Raw genomic sequence first — 7217 nt, forward strand, 5'->3', positions numbered from 1 at the left:
TACATATATATTTATATATATATGTCTTCTAGTATGAAAATAGAATTCTAACGTTGGTATTGATTATTGGTAACACCCCTATTGATTTGGGGAACGTAACCAATGGTTCACAAGTTATTTTACAAAAAACCTACAGGCGACATGTCGTCTTGTCACGTGGTACTCTTTCAGCATACTAAAAAAATAAAGTTTTGTAAATCTTCTCACAATTAATTCATACGTACCCCAACCACGTCCCAATAGTTATTTTTTTTATATATAAATAAGCTTAATATTAGTTTCTAATTACTAGAAACATAACTCTTTGAATCCATAACTCATTTGTGTAATAACTCATTTATTTAATTACATAAATTAATCCAATGTGGTTCATGAACTACAAATTATTTTTAAATTTCTAACCTCTTTATGTATTAAAGTTTGTTGTATATATATTTAAACTATATGACATAATTTAATCACCAAATATTTTTTATATATATATTAATCCTACATTAATACATATATATATTTGTCACACTTTAATATTTTTATTTATATTATATTATACCAAATAGTATAAAAAATTAATCCATCTCATTAGAAATGCTGATTTGTCAATTTTATTGTAAACAAATATCACTCCACATTTTTCTCACACATAAAATGATAATAAAACATATATTATTTATGAAATAAATGATATATATAATTCTAAGAAGATCGATGCGCAAAAATATAGAGAGATACTTGAATATTTTACAACACACCACTACATTAATAATATTTTAAGCTCACAAACAATGATAAAATTAAGCAGAAAATATTATTATTATTGGACATATTAAATATTAGGTGATCTATATATATATATATATATATATATATTTATATATAAATATATTTAAGTTTTTAATTCAACTTAGAATTTTAGATGAGAGATTGGCAGTGGGTGAAATCCATGACGAAGAGTGGCTTCCCAAACTTTGTGAATATCAGTAATGGTATGGAAGCCACACTCATGCTCATTCCAACCTTCTAACCCATGTACTATTCCCGCTATACGCCATGCACTCATCACTCTTCTTGGCAACCAATTCTGTCCATAACATATATATATATAATTAAAGTACTATATATCTTGCATGCATGATCATATATACTTAATTATTTAATAGATTATTATTATTATTATTATTATTATTACCTCACATGAATGAAGATTCTGGAGAGTTGAAGGAGTGTGCATTGCTGGTGTGTAATGGTAAAAGCAGTCTTTGCGAAATGGTTTAGGTGGGAATTGAGAGAAAGGAATGAAGATTGTTCCCTTTCGAGCTTTTACTTGTTCTTCTTTACTCAATCCATCTCCCACTAACCAAATCTGCATTATTACGTAAATCATGTTATTATGACTATTATTATTATTGATCATACTATTAGATATATCATTATACCTTTTCAGAATAACTTTGGGAGAACACCAAACATTCATTAGTGGTAGAATTATTGGACATATTGATTGATGATTTCTTCAGTTTCTTGTACTCCTCCTCCTTAGAAGAAGCTACCTACAGCACAAAGAAAAAAGGGTTTCTAATTCTCTTATATAAATACTTATTTTTATGTTATTTTCACATTATTACTATTTTTACTTTTTTTTTTATCACACTTGTTTTCAAATCCATTTTGGTATTAGTGTGTATGCTCATCATAATGAATTTATGTCAACATAAAATATATATATATATTCTTTTGAAAAAAAGTAAAATTTAATTACCTGAATACCCTTCTGGCAGAGAGTCAAAGCAACAGCATAAGCAACCTTTGTAAGATTTCCAGTAAGCAAGACTTGAGTTGTTCCTTTTGGTATGGAGTTTAGTACAACACTCACTGCTAGGCTACTGCCATCTACAACTTTCACCTTCAACTCAGGGTATCTTTTCACGTAAATCTCACCATGTGCATTCAAATCTTCTTTCTGCATCCACATACATCACATTTTATTAATTTAATTAATGAAAAGTGATCAGTTAGAGGGTAACATATATATATATATATATATATATATATATTATATACATGCCTGATTCAAGAGACCTAGACTCAATACTTTTACACCCTTTATCTCAGCGTCAAGTATGGCTTTCTCAATCAAATTGTTAACGGATGATTTTGGCCATGGTAGAAAATACTGAAATATAAAAATATAGGCATTATTATACTAATTTAATAGTATAGATCATGATTAAATTATATATTAAAGTAAAGTTTGCGTACTTGTATCTTGTACTTGGGTATAGCCCAAGTTTGCAGTGTGAGTTTATGAAAACGGTGGCTCTCAACCACAAAAGTACGACCATAGATCCCAATCATTAGTGTTGACAATGTAGTGAGAGGCCACATCAGCCAAAGGTACCATTTTGAATTTGAGGAAGAGTGAGGCTTAGATGCCAACCCTGCAAACCCTATTTGCATATAATATATGGAGTCGGGTGTAGTCATATGTGTTAGATACACCACATTTGGTAATTCTTCTTTTCTTTTCAGTGATACTTGATACAAATCCTCCAACGATTTGTCAACTGTTCCATAGATGTAGTCGTACATTGGCATGAACAAGCTATAATTGGTTCGAAACTGAGTGTGGTGCAACGAATGAAACCTGCACATACAATATGTACAATATATAATATCATTCAAATATAGGAATTTTTTATTTCAAAAAAAAAAAAATAAAAATAGGAACTTTGTTTGGTAGGGGGCATCACTTTTTCAGCTCTACTGTAGAAGTATTTCTCAAATTATATCATATTTATTTGATATGACTAAGGAGAAGTGTGTATAGATTGCATATAGGGAAATTATAGCAAGATCTCAAATCATAGTACTATATATATAAGTAAATGTCGTTTATTTTAAAGAAATACTTTTTTTTTACACTACCTATTATTTATATTATGTTTTAGTACATAAAAGAATTAATAATTTTTTTTCTCATATATTTTTTTAGAATTATAAGTAAACTACTTAAAATAAGATTATGATATATCTATATTAGTTTTGTTAATTTTTTTTTTATTTTCATCTTATGTCGATTTTTTTAATTATTTTATGGATTGTTAGTATATAGATTTTATTTATTGTACAGTATATTTCTGTTTTGTTGTATCGTATATTATTGTTTATAGATGATATTTATTTTTTTATTTTACTTTGTATAATAGTGGTTGAAAATTTTGTTAGTATAATACAAACATTTAATGTATGTATATAATTTTATTAACATGATATATATATTTAATTATTATTTTTATGTATTTTAATTGTATGACATACTATTTATTTTAAATAATATTTTATTAGATTCTATTTTATTATATATAATGGTGGTATATATACAATTTTGTTGTCATGGCATATATTTTTAATTATGGTATATAATTTGGTTAGTATAGTATACATATATATATTAGTAATATATATATTTTATTATTATTGTTAGTATATATGTTTTGATGAGTATATGTATTTTTTGTTATACTTATATCATTTTTTTTAAATAATATTTAAGTCCTATTTCTTATTATACTTTTATTGACATGACATAATTTTATTAGCTCTATATTTTTATTTTTATTTATTGTTATTATATATATTTGTATTGTAAAGTATAAATTTTTTGTTATAAGGTATATATATATAAGTTTTATTCTATAGTATATCATTTTATTTATTTTATTTTAGATACATGTTTAGTTTTCATTTTATTATATATAAAAGTGATTTATAATTTTGTAAGTATGATATAACTATTTTATGGTTGTATATAATTTTGTTAATATGCATGTATATATAATTTTTTAAATAATATTATTTTATTTTTATAGTAGGTATATATATTTTATTGTATGATATATGATTTTTGCTATGCATAGTGTATTATTTATTTTCTATTTTATTATATATAAATTTTTTGGTATGTATACATATTTTAATAGTGGTATGTATAATTTTGTCAGCATAATATCTATATTTTTGAGTATTAATTTAGTATTGTTATAAATTATTTGTAGTATATAATTTTATTACTACGGTATATTAACTTTTAGTGATACGATATATTAAATACTGTTGTAGAAATTCAATGATCTAATATATTTATTCGTTTTTGTTACAAGATAATATTATGCAATATTAAAATAATGATATAACTTAATTTACTTATTATATATATATATTTTTAAAAAATTAATATGTCCTAAATCTATTTTAATAATTTTTATTAGCTAATTTATTACATTTGGTCATTTTGTTATTTTTTTTTTAAAATAAAATTTGCTAACTTAATTTTCAAATTTAGAATCATTTTACATCTCAACCCTTACACAAATTGACCCAATCCAATTATAATCTATCAATCATGTCAAAAATTGAGCAAGATTGGATCAGATTTGATGGCATGGTATTTTTTAAAATCTAATACTTGATCGGTGGGTTGCAGAGCTGGCCCTAGCTAGGCTAAGGCGAACCCATACTTAGGGTCCATCCATCTTATACGCCCAAATAAAAAAAATATTTTAAAATATTTTTAATGATTTTTAAAAATATCATTTATTCTTATATTAAGGGCCCAATTTCTTTTTCTAAGATCATTTTGACTCAAGAGAGGCCTTGGTGGGTTGTTAGATGAGATATATTCAATGAATCCAATTCCTTCAATATACAATAATCATCCAATTATATTTAAGGATTATTTCATAAATACACAAAAATTACAAAAATACAGTTTCATAGAATTTTAAATATTTTTACAATTTTTTTGATTTTATTTACAGAAAATACGGTCTTTTTTCGTTGTACATTTGTTAATTTATTGTTGATTTCATGTTATCTGTATGTTATTTTTTATTGTTGTTTTGATGTTATTTAGATGTTATTTTCATGATACTTTTATGTAGTTTTTTTTGTTATTTTCGTGTTGTGTCTATGGAAAACCGTAAAAATGTAAAAAAAATTCCGTAAACGTAAAAATATAATTTTTTTTTTTAAATAATGGTGTCTTATGTAATTATTTCTTCTATTTATATGATTTCAAATATATATTTTTTATTTTACTATCATTAATATTTTGGACAACCATACACATGGAAATATTAAGAATTCCTAAATCAAATAAGATACTAATTATTTGACTTTTTTTGTGACAACGACTTATCTCTTTCTACATCTCTATTGTGTCTAGTTTGGATTTTGTGTTATATTGAAATATTTTGAAATAATTGGTATTTTCATTTTGGACAGTAATTAATATTTTTATAATTGAAATATACATATAATGAAAATAATGTTTGATTTTTTTTATAAGGAATGGATTGAATTTAAAATATTAAATAGATCTCATCCAATGAAAAACATTACGAGAGAAGAATACTAGAAATTTTTTCTATTGTGTGTCCTTACAATGAAAAGGATGACTCTATATATAGCCATTTACAGTTGGCAAAATCCAACCTCCAATGTATAATTAGATTAAAAAAAAAATTTGATAGATAATTGGATTAGATTTGAATAGCCTCATGATTTTAAAATAGTTACAAATAATTATGATATCTTTATCCCAACAATATCAGAAATAAAACTTAAAATAATAAGTTCCACGCCTATAAAAAAAAACAGTTAGAATATTATTTTTAATAGTGTATGTGATGCCTTTAGAATTTTTGTTTATATATATACTCTATAACAAATAAAATATTTGTAAATTAATGCATATAGTTTATACGTACGAGGGCGTATACATCAGATACTTGAGAGGAGGGAAGACTGAGAAGAACCATTTGGGAATGAACTCAAAGTTGCAGTGCCCCAAATTGTTCATGAAGTCAATATAAATCATGTAACCAAATATCGCTGCTTGGGAGCCAATTCCAGTGACTGTAGTTGTAGCCGGTGGGATTGAAAATAGAAAGATATATGCCAAAAGCTCTGCAAATGGGTGAGTTACAGCTGCAATAATATAGAACCAAAATTAATTTATATATGCTCTGCTTGTTTAACAAGAGATTTTCTCCTAATCCCAAGTGCTTACAAGTAATGGGCTCGGTGACAATGGAGGAATGGTGATGAGAGTGATAACGAGAGTAGAGGTAATGGTGGTGTAGAGCTCTGTGAAGCCAATAGTATAAGAATTCCACAACAAAAGCATGAAGCACAATTGTTATAATTACTCCATCTGTCCTCCATATAGCTATGTTTCTACCATTTGGAAGTATATAGGCCGCCAAATAATGCAGTATTGCAGTGAACAATATTTGGTCATCCCTTAAAAAAAAAATTAAATGTTAAATTAAAAAAATAGACAATTATATCCCAAATAAATAAGGTATATGTATAAACCAATTTGTTTCTCTATCGACTTGATCAAAGTCAAGGCTCTTGTCAACGATTCGGTTGTTTCCTTTGGCTGTTCGATAACGAGAGAGAGAGAGATACAAATCTGATTGTGAGCCATTCTTAACAGCAAAAATGGGAAAATGAGAAACGTTGAAAAGTCTCTCTCCATTGGATCCTTCTTTGTTACAAACATGTACGTGCTCTTCATCGCCCATGGTGCCAATAATAAATACTGCAAAAAGAAAATGAAGAAAAGAAACGTACAGTTAAATTATTACGCTCTAGTACAAAAATATGCATACATTCATATTATAACAAGTGATTCCATTTTATAATAAGAAGATAAATATTACTTATTTAATTTGTCATAAGATGTATATATACATATAATATGCTACGATAGTATTTAATTAACCTTGAAGTTCCCAAGTGGCTTCCAAGGCCAATCTGAAAGTATCCCAACCCCAGAAGCCATACATATAGCACGGCAATAATAAATGTTTTTTTTTCTTTATTCGTTAAAAACTAAGAAGTATAAAATTTGATGAAAACAGAGGAGAGCTCGTGCACTATATATAGGTACATTTTCACCACAATTTAATTCAAATCGCATTCAATAATTAAACTACCCTAAAGTAATTGTTCGGACTCTTGAATTTGTTTTTGCCAACTTTCCAAAAGATGTCGTAACAATGGAGATATTTTTCATACATATGGAGTAGACAGAGTTGGTCTTGAGTTGAAATGGGTTATAGGCAAAAAAAAAAAAAAAAAAAAAAAAAATTTAAGCCTTTATTATAAAGATAAATGATATTTTTAAAAATTATTAAAAAAATATGTATATT

At 25.8% G+C, this 7217-nt stretch overlaps 1 pseudogene; it reads right to left on the minus strand.

The window, feature by feature from the left end:
* Positions 1–646: 646 nt before the first annotated feature.
* On the minus strand, positions 647–6862 carry LOC115713336 (very-long-chain aldehyde decarbonylase CER1-like; annotated as a pseudogene).
* Between the last annotated feature and the right edge of the window lie 355 nt (positions 6863–7217).

This window comes from Cannabis sativa, chromosome X (genome assembly GCF_029168945.1).
Source record: "Cannabis sativa cultivar Pink pepper isolate KNU-18-1 chromosome X, ASM2916894v1, whole genome shotgun sequence".
NCBI lineage: Eukaryota > Viridiplantae > Streptophyta > Magnoliopsida > Rosales > Cannabaceae > Cannabis > Cannabis sativa.